This window comes from Epinephelus moara, chromosome 13, assembly GCF_006386435.1.
Source record: "Epinephelus moara isolate mb chromosome 13, YSFRI_EMoa_1.0, whole genome shotgun sequence".
Lineage (NCBI taxonomy): Eukaryota > Metazoa > Chordata > Actinopteri > Perciformes > Serranidae > Epinephelus > Epinephelus moara.
In genome coordinates this window covers 826935-837771 of record NC_065518.1, presented here as the reverse complement: position 1 = coordinate 837771, position 10837 = coordinate 826935, and the positions used below count along the sequence as shown (strand labels likewise).

General features: G+C 42.0%; 1 protein-coding gene across 1 annotated transcript in view; it reads left to right on the top strand.

The window, feature by feature from the left end:
* The first annotated feature begins 5812 nt into the window (after positions 1 to 5812).
* The window catches only part of LOC126400208 (uncharacterized), a 13082-nt gene continuing 8057 nt past the window's right edge, over positions 5813 to 10837 (top strand). Inside the window, exon 1 of the mRNA XM_050060771.1 lies at positions 5813 to 5938. The gene's annotated coding sequence lies outside the window, so the exon portion shown is untranslated. The remainder of the gene's footprint in view (positions 5939 to 10837) is intronic.

Genomic DNA, 10837 nt, shown 5'->3' with positions numbered 1-10837 from the left:
TACAACTGTGTATCATCCGCATAACAATGGAAATTTATAGAGTGATTTCTAATGATGTTACCTAAAGGAAGCATATATAGAGTAAATAGGATTGGTCCGAGCACAGAACCTTGCGGAACTCCAAAACAAACTTTGGTACGTAAGGATGATTCATTATGAACGTCAACAAACTGAAAACGATCAGATAAATAAGATTTAAACCAGCTTAGTGCAGAACCTTTTAGGCCCTAGTTTTTACCTGCAGCTGAATTATCCACAGAGGTCTCTTCCTCTCCAAAACAAAAGAACCAGGTGATTAAAATCAGTAAAACACTGAATAAAACAGCTTCATGTTACAGATCAGTGTTTCTCTGATGCAGTTTGGCTGGTCNTCAACAAACTGAAAACGATCAGATAAATAAGATTTAAACCAGCTTAGTGCAGAACCTTTTAGGCCCTAGTTTTTACCTGCAGCTGAATTATCCACAGAGGTCTCTTCCTCTCCAAAACAAAAGAACCAGGTGATTAAAATCAGTAAAACACTGAATAAAACAGCTTCATGTTACAGATCAGTGTTTCTCTGATGCAGTTTGGCTGGTCGCAGACTTGCTGCCAGCCCAGCACCTGCTAATGTGTGTTCACCTCTTCTCTCTGATAACTTAAGATCCAGATGTTCAAGAGGTTTTTACCAGAGGCTGAATTATCCACAGAGGCTCCTCGTCTCCAAAACAAAACAAAACAAACACACCAGGTGATTTAAACAGGTAAAAACACTGATTAGAGCAGCTTCACAATAAAAAAGCTGTGTTTTCCAACACTGCTCATCACAGTGCGGCTACTAACGATGGCGACCGACACTGTAGGAACATGGTGCTGCAGCATGGCGATTTCCATGCACAATTAATCAAACAGTTGATTCTATTTATAAAGCCCAATATCACATTTGCCTCAGAGGCTTTACAGCATACAACATCCCTCTGTCCTTAGGACCCTCACAGCTGATCAGGAAAGCTGTGCCTTTGAACACTATGCTAATGGGCACCCATGTTATATCTTAATCTGCAGCGTGTCCAGTTACTGTATATCCATCTGTAGCAGAGTAAAATAAGTTACATAAAGAAGCAGAAAATGGTCCAACTCAAAGTACAATCTGAATATGAGCTTGCTATAATAGATAAATATTCTGTGCTCAGGCTCAGGCTCAGCTAATTCATAATGATTGAAGTGTAGTTCTGTAAATCAAGCCGAGCGTCGTGGCAGGTGGCGAGTGGTAATGGTCTGTTTCTATTGTAACTTCTGGCACAGCAGCGACGGTCCCACCAGGACCGCTGCCAAGCTGGACGGCCGTCAGAGGACTGGGCACTGAGGGGTTAACACTGCAGCACCCGGGAGTTCAGATTATAATATGAATATATATAATATATATTTCTCCAAGACGAGAAAAGGACAATACAACAGCTGCTGCATCGCATCCCAGTTTTCACCTCATACTTACTCTCAAAGAGTCACTTTGTTCCAGTGTCTCCGTTATACCAACAATCAGCATTTAACAAATTAGGATGAGAAATAAAAAATGTTTTGTGTCCTGATCATGTTCAGACCTGATATTTTCTGATTTATGATGTAAGTTGTAAGAGATGTGAGATTTACAGTCTTGTTTTAATAGTTCATCAAATTAAACTTTATTGATACAGTGTTCTCTACAGGTTTTAACCAGGAACAAAAACATGCACTGTGCAATCAAATCAAATCGGGCAGTTACTACAATGTAAAATTGGCTGTCTGCATTTTAACACGGGGGTCTGTGTGGATTGTCTTGCCCCTGGAGTCAGCCCCAAGTGGTTGTTCAAAGAACTGCAGCTTTTAGAACGTCAGTGTTGGCTTCATTTTTCAGCCTTGGTCCTGAGTGTTTCTGCCGTAGAAGTAGAATAACTTTCATTTTATTTCTATGGTAGAAACACTGTGTCTGGGACGGCTTATGACGCTCTGACAGAAAGTCCAGCATGTTTGATTTTCTTTATGGCGCGCAGCTTCTCCCGTCACAGAGCAATCTGCTGCCATGGACAACTGTACGGCAACAACACCCCAGCCTTTTTGGTATTTCCATTAGGGATATCACCACACAGAGTAGAAACAGAAGCCTCTTTTACACTGCCAGATTTTACGCGAATGTTGGGCCGTTTTGCCGGCAAGCTGCGAGCGTTTAGACACACAGAGCCAGATTCGCGAGTTGATCCGAGGTGCCCAATTTTCTTTTTTAGACATATTGGTGGAACCCTTTTAGTTTAAACAGACCGAGGCGGCCTTCCGCCACGGGAGGGGCTGTTGATGACTTGTGGGAGGAGCTGTTGATGACGCCGCAAGTGCGACCCACTGGCGGTGGATAAACAGGAAACAGCTGATAGCAGGAATTAGTGAGCAGCTAATAGCAAGAGGGAAACACAAACCTGACAGACACTGTAAAGATGAGCAACTGGGGAGACAAGGAATTGCGCGCCCTCCTTGTCCTCGCAAACGAAGAGGCCATTAACCGTCAAAGGACTGACCAGCCGCGGCTTCCCTCCCACGTCACTGTTTACGTCACACGCTGAGCTACACGTTTTCTAGTCTCTCTATACAGACTCCACATTCAGTGAATGTAGAGTCTGTAGGCAAACCCCGGAGATCTTGCCTCCGGAAGAAGAGCGGAAGAGCCCTGGTTTCTGGTTGTAGGCTGTTTGTAGTCTGCGTGATATTGACCAATCACGTTTGAGCCGGCTGCAGTTGTTGCCAGGTTAAACGGTCTGTGCGATGAACTAACGAGGCGGAACATAATTGGCGTCACTGCAAACTCTGAATCCATCGCAATGGTTCAGCATATTTACTCATATATAAACGGAAGTCGGAAATGGAAATTCGCCTCCTCCGCCCAAATCAAACCGGAATGCCAAAAAGTCGGGGGTCTGCCGATGGGTTCCGAGAATGCATGTTTTGTTACTTGCTCACGCCCCCCATTGCCCCGAAAAAGGCACATTCTGTATAAACAAAAGTAGGTAGGCGGCATTTTGCTGCACTCCCCGATTTTGTTTTTATACTGCCAATGCTGAAAAAAGACTGATTGGGCTTTCCTGCAAATTTGCACAATTCCTATCTAAAAAGGGCTAGAGAAGATAAAATTGAGGATTCAGTGACTTACATAGTTTCTATGCGGTATTCAAATGTAGCTTCTGACATCTGGTGATGCTTTTTACGTCACTACAATAACATTTCGGCTGCGACATGAACAGACACAGTGACTGATATAATAGTCATAATAAAAAATATAGGAGAAGAATAACCTGATGACATCACACACGTTGTGAAAGACAGCCAGCGATGGTTGGTCATGAATCGTCATGTCTGTCGGCCAAGTCACGGCACGATTTTATGACTCCATAATCGCTTAATGTGACACAGTGACTGTTGGACAAACAGACAGAAATTATGTGTAGTATGAACGCAGCATAGCACAGTGCATCATTGAGTGATTTGGTCCATCCTGGGTGTCCATAAATTTACTTCAGTTTTGGCCATTAGTGGAGATATGGGACGGGACCCTCAAAACATCAGACATACATGTCAAATGCTTGTTGAGATGTCGGATCAGAGACTCAGTAAAAAGATATTGAATTGGGTGATATCCCATTATCATCCCTTGGCTAATGAGCTTTGTATTTGAACAACTTGTCATTTATTTTCCAGAACAGATTAACCTGTGTGAGATAGGGTATAAACCAAAACTACAAACTTACTGTGTCATTAAGAATAGCTGCAGTGTGAAGGATAATAAAAATGGGGAATGGGGTTCATTTCTTGTTTTACTGTCCTGTATATGAAGACATAAGCGATGTCCTCTATCTGTGTTGATTTCTTGTGTTTCTTGTTTACTGCAACATCATTGTAATGGCGACACCAATGAGGGTCGGACACATGTTTGTGTGCATGACACAAAAGAAAAAACAATCAATCTGTCATGTATTATGAATAATTGTACACACATTTCTAAAACAATCCCTGATATTTGGTATTTTTGGGAACTATCTGCATGCTACCATCAGACTGGGGTTAAGCAGGACAATGCGTTCCTTTGTGATTGAGGTGAACTGGTCCTTTAAACAGTCTCTTTACATGATGTCACTGCAGAGGAAGAGGGTTGTGTGTTTCTAACATGGACCTTCCTGTAACTCTACACCATCATCCCCGTGGCTGGCTGCCAGCTCAGCTCTCTCCTTCACGTACATGCCTCCCTCGTCCTGCTCCACCGTCTCTCTTGATGCTTCCTGCTCTCCATCCATCTCTCCCGTGCTCTTTCTCTCACTCGTCTTTATCTCCTTTGCTTCCATCAACATCTGTCTCACATGATGAATTAATGGATCAAATGAAGTTCAGGCCCATCAGCTCTGTCTCGGGATCGATACCAGCTGACGTCGTCTCTACAGACTTCCTCTGTTTATGACGACAGAGATGACAAATCATATGTAATGATGATCCCGGTGGATCTATCCCTCCACCAGCTCTGTCACATTTATGATGAAGCCAACAGCTCGCCCATGTGAAGCTGAAAACACCATGTGCTACATCTATCGTATTGATTTCAAGAGAGCAGGACTGAAACAGGTCAATTCTTCTTCTCTTCATTTATTTCTGTCCTGCAGACTAAAAGCAGACCTCACTGCAGTCTGTGGACTTTATGTGCTCGTGCTCACAAGAGGCTTGTGGTGGACACTTGTTTCTGCACTGTGGTGTGTTTGTGTGCTGCTGTGTACATGTGAGTGTCCCACAGGGATAAATGAAATATCTATCAGTCCACCCAACAACACTGTACATCACAGTGAACATACTGAAGGACACTGCTGAGTCTCAGCTGGTTCAACCTGCTGCTCTTTGTGTTTCCATGCAGCCAAGCTCAGGATGTAGTTCTACTCAATCAATCAATAATTTATTTGTAACATGGAATTATACAAGGCACAACTCAAAATGTGATCCCATCAACTTCTTTAACTTGTGCTCTGTAGTTTAGTCGTTTTTGGCTGCTGCTTTGTAACTGTCCATGTGTCCTGATGATTCTGGTAATCCATGAGCCTGGAACTCCAGACTCAAATCCAGAAAGATTTTGAGTCTGGCCCTCACCGATACACCCTTCCTACCCAAGGGGCGGCACTAACTGAAGCATATTAAATGCCGCCACACACAATTGGATAGCACGATGGCCAATCAGAGCAAAAAACAAGGTGACGTATTCATTGCACTAAACCCCATGTGTTTGCCGACCAGTGGGGCTAACTGATATATTATGCTTTTGCCATATCCCGTCGGCAAAACGGCTAAAACATCCTTCCTGGAAGCGAAGGCTTCTAGGGCAGTCTTCTGTTCCTCTCTCAAGGAGAAAGATAAGTGTAGTTGGCTTAGTGTTTCTTCCAAAGCTAAACTGAATGGACGCGGTCCTTCAGCAGCTGCCATCTTGGCTGTTTACTTTTCGACTCCTACGGCACAGCGCTGTCCTCATCATGTTACGCCCGCCCAGAGCCCGCCTCTTCAGATAGACTGATCTGATTGGTCCGATGGCGATTCAGCGGGCTCTGCTTGTCGAGGCCAGATCCCCGTGCAGAGCAAATTTGAATTTGCTAGGGGCGGGGCATCTGGATTTCCAGGTTAGTAATCCATGGTATCTGGTTGGGGCATGAGTGAACTGTCTACACATCCCGGCCTCAACAAGACAGCCACAGGGTCGCTCCTCCTGAACATGGGCAGCACTACTCTGCAGCCGCCTCTGAACAGCGTATAACAGTGATCTACGGCAGGAGCAGGACAGCAGCTCACATTCCCACATCACACCAGTACTTCTTCACCGTAAAGCACATCTCCTCTCCTTCTCAGAGTCTTCTGTTCTGTCAGATTGACTACTAGAGGAAGAGTCACCTGGTTGAATGGCGCTGGCCAGGTGAATCGAATCATATTACACTTTCTGATTGCCTGTTGGACAATGATGCGCTACGAAGGTCATCCAATTTATTTTCCAACGCCTGCACAATGGCTAGCAGGATGCTAGTTCAGCTAGTGCTTCTTCATCTCCTTCTTTTCCTCGATGTTTACTGATGTTTACATTTGAAAATATTGACCTGGCTATAGCAGAAGTCAACAGGAGGAGAGTTTACAGACTGATGAGATGATGTCCTCATCCTGATGAGCGACTTGCAGCCACACGTCACCCACGTCCAAAGCCAACCACAAAAAGCACCACCAACACTTGCAAAATAGATATAAGAGCCTAAATGTAGAACAGTTTAGCTGAGCTGACAGAGAGGCGATTGAAAACGTCCAAAGAGTTATAAAATCCTTCTTCATAATGTTATAAACGTCTGTGCAGAGGTTTATACTAGCATCTGAAAAGCCTTCAGAATCATGGATCTCTTAAGTCCCTTTTCCACTGCTCAAAAACCCGCTAACATCTGACATCACTGCAGTATACCCAGGTATTTATCGCCTCCTGTCCGGGACTTCGAATGTGACACCCAAAAAAAAACACCCACACAGAAAGGCTGCAGAGCTGCTCACGTCTCCTGGCAATGGGAAAGGAGTCTCTAGCTTATTCTTAGCAGGTTTACATTGTTTAACTATCTCTGCCACATTCATGATGCAGCCGAGGAGCCACGTCGTCTTCCTCACACCTTCAGAGACAATAGGACCCTGTGGAGCCACCAGCAGGTGGACAAAGGCCTTGTTTTGTGAATGGTGTAGTTGGAACAGTAGCTGCGAGGTGTGAAAACAACAGACAGATAAGAGTGTGACAAATAGAGAGGCGGTAGAAGTTGTTAGAGACACAGAAAGAGACTTTGTTTATCCACAGTGAATAAAAAAAAGGTCAATCAGACGGCCAGTAGTGAACGTGAGGGTTGAAGCAGTCTAACAAATGCTGCTGCTGCGACTGCACGCAGAGAGGCCGGCTGAAATCATTAAGAATTTGTGAGGCTGAAAAGGTTGTTGGGATTGTTTGGTCTCTTTGAAGACGAGGGCAGAAACATCAGTTGGGGTCAAGGAGGGAAAGTCGCTCGCCTCTCATGCCAAATCTCTCACAAGTTCTCTTTGTTCTGTCAACTTCCATTTTCAACACACACATTCTCTCCCACTGCTACCATACGGCAACTCCAATCTGTCGCTGCTGGCACCGTCCTCCTCTGAGTGACTTTTTTTTTTTTTAAACAAGAGTTCTGTTGTCTGTGGCTTTATTGGCATGGAGAGTCGTTCTGCATGAACGCTAAATAGATCGGCGGCAATTGGAAAGATTTCAGCTGAGTGAGTGAGTGAGTGAGTGAGTGCCGAGAGGTTTAGCTCAACAAAGAGAAAAAGGGTTCAAGCACAGAATGACAAAGACGTGTGAGATGAGAGTTTGGTGTTTGATGTGGTTGTGCTGGACCTGATGTTTGACTCATCAGCAGTGGAGGAGGAAGTATTTAGATCCTTTACTGAAGTAAATGTACCAATACCACACTGTGAAAATACTCTTTTAATAGTAAAAGTCCTGAATTGAAAATGTGACTTACAGGAGAAATTCAGTATTTTTTTTAAACTGGACCTAATTTTGTCATATTTTTGTGTCAAAGTGACAAATGGGAACAACAATTTTTGAAATTGGTCCAGTATTGAGCGAGAGCACTGCAGTCGGCAGCGGTGAAACATTTAATTGACATTCCCTAAAAAGTGTTTGTTTTTGTCACTGACAGGCTCAGATTGTTAGAAGTGTCTGACAACATTTTGGAAATGATCCCTACAGAGATAGAGCTTTGTGTTAGAGAGTAAGATCCTTTTTGTTTAACCAGCCCCAAAATCACTTGCGTCAAACCCACCAGACTCCATTCAAATAAACAGTGACTTTATCAGTGTAAAACACACTTTATTCAAGAAACAAAGTAAAACTCACAAAAACCATCTTTGTGCATCCTTCTACTATTTCAACAATCACCAGCTCTGGTTTGGTTGAAATAAACCTGTAATTCAGACAGTTAGATGAGAGCGATGTGAGCACACAGTTTGAGCAGAAACAGAGTAGATCTAAGCGCAAGCAAAGGCTATTTGAGTGCAAGGGCAGGGTTTGAGGGACAATATTACAACATCTGAACATGAAAACGATAAATAATGCTCTCAAACTGATAGACCACTCTCTTGAATAAAGATAGGGATAAAGCCATAACTAGGCCACAAGCAGTTGAGAATGGAGCGCTCCTATGCGAAGTTCAAAAGTTCCTCCGCAGATCTCTTTATACAAGTACCTCGAGCCTCCTTTTTTTATTTATTTTTTGCCTTTATTCACTGATGTAACGTTTTTGTCCCGATATTTTGTGTGATATCTTTGTATATTTCTTCAGTGATAATAATAATAATAATAATAATAATAATAATAATAATAAAAAAGAAAAGAAAAAAAACCTTGGCTTCCGGGTCACGCAATGTGCGAGAGATGAAAATATTTAAAGTGTATGAAAGGCCCAAATCCGGCCTGTTATCCGTTTTTTCCATTTTCATTTAAACAGAAAATCGGAAATTGAAAAACAAGTCGTTATCATATAAATCTTATAAATATTAAAAAAACAAGTCATTATTGTGTTTTTTCATATTTGGTTTTATTTTGAAAAACAAATGAATGAATGATGCACGGATTCTGGTGTGTCGTGGGATTTTGTGATAACCACACATTATTATTGCAACATTGAACTGGGCCTGTACGAAAAGTTCTGAATGAGTCTTTAACTGACTGTGTGCACCCATTTCCTAATAAAGATGCAAACTCTAGCTAACAAATGTAATTTAATTTAAAGTCATTTAGAAAACCTTCACGGGGAACCTATTTGTTGTCTTTTGTGCATGGGAATTTTAAGTGTGTGACACATCAAAGCCCTGATTGGCAGCCAGTGTGAGGGATGATAACAGTTAAAAGGAGAAAACCGTGAGCGGGACGATGGATCAATTTATTGTGCAGAACAAATTACAACAAACACCAGCGAAGACGACCGACCACTGAAAGAAAATACAAAGAAAAAACTGACAGTAGACAGTATGATGAAGCTACCTGTCTTATTTTTAATATTGTTTTTATTGTCTTATGTCGTGATAACACACGTTATAGAAGCTGTTGTTCACAGATATGAAGATAGGTGTGCCCTGGGCACAACAAGTTTGAAAACCACTGGACTAATGGTTTCAGCTGTACATGTATAAAGTGTGTGGTAGTTTAATTTATAATAAAATATCATATTCTATAAACTCTTCATATTTTGTGTGCAAAAATCTTAGCAATCTTAGTGAAGTCACTGAAGCTTACAGATGAATGTAGTAAAAAGTACAATATTTTCCTCTTGCAGTGGAGTAGCAGTATAAAGTAGCATAACATGGAAATACTTAAATAAAGTACCTTAAAATTTGTGCTTATGTTCAGTTACATGAATGAATGGACCTTTCCTCTGGACATGGTCGAGACAGACAGACAGACAGACAGACAGACAGACAGGCGATGAGCTCAATAAGCTGTTACTCATCTTAACATATTTTCCTCTGCATCAATGTCACAATGTTTCCCAAAATAAAATCTAATCAGATAATCAGATTTTCCGTGATTTCTTTGAGCCTCTCACAATCAGACAGTCGATCCCTTTAATAGATTCATTTGTGACTGAACCCAGAGCGCTGAATTGTGTCATTCAGAGTTGAGATAAAGCTGCTGTCACCAGGTCTTATCAGTCAGACAGGAGGGGAGGAAGTGAGGGATAATGTCCTGCTTCCTGTCCCTGCAGGATGAGCTCATGTTCTCACCTCACTAATGTCGACATCGTATCCTACAGAACGTGATGTGCACCAGAGTTTCAAGGCTCAATACAGATCCTAAAGGACGGACGAAAAAAGATCCACAGACTAAATTTTATCCAGACCAAATTATATTTCTATAGTCGGGCTGATGCACCCAGAGTTGGAATTAAATGCACATTTACACAAGTACTGAACTTAAGTGCAATATTTATGAGTATTTTCATTTTATGCAACTTTATACTTCTCCACCACATCTCAGAGGTAAATATTGTTGCACTACATTTGTCTAAGAGCTTCAGTTACTTTGCACACTACAGATTCTTTTCATCCCCCAGGGCCAGTTTTTTCTGACGTGAGGCAACACAGCAGTCGGCCTTCATCGCCACTACTTCTTTGATGTCTGTTTGTTGTGTCTGGTCCTTGAGAGAGAGAGAGACCGCCACTAAAGGCGGATTTATACTTGTGTGTCAGCTCTATGCAGAGACTACACCTCTGTGAGCATTTATACTTTAATACTGCAGTTACACCTCCAAAACACTAGTCGGCGGTGGAGGACTGTGTTAAGTGCTGTAAAGTTTAGTTGATTCAAAACCCACATTAAACACACGTTAAACACACATTAAACACACATTACACATGGCTTAATAGAGATAGTCTCAAACACAACTCAGCTTCACTATAACTCGCAGCATTCACAGACAAACACTTTCCCCACAAATACAACATGCTAACATTATTAGCACAAGCCTATGGCATTTTACATTGTATAAATTAGCCTAGCAGCTAGCAGAGATTTCCTCTACTCATATAAAACCAGGGACAACAGCAACATTTAACAAAGGTAACGTTACATAATTCAGCTCTATTACAGCTCACAAGGTTCACTGACAAAACAACTGTCTGATACTAAACACGTTTTACAAACAAATACAACATGCTAATGTTATTAGCACAAGCCTATGGCATTTTCAATCAATCAATCAATCAATCAATTTTATTTATAAAGCCCAATATCACAAATCACAATTTGCCTCACAGGGCT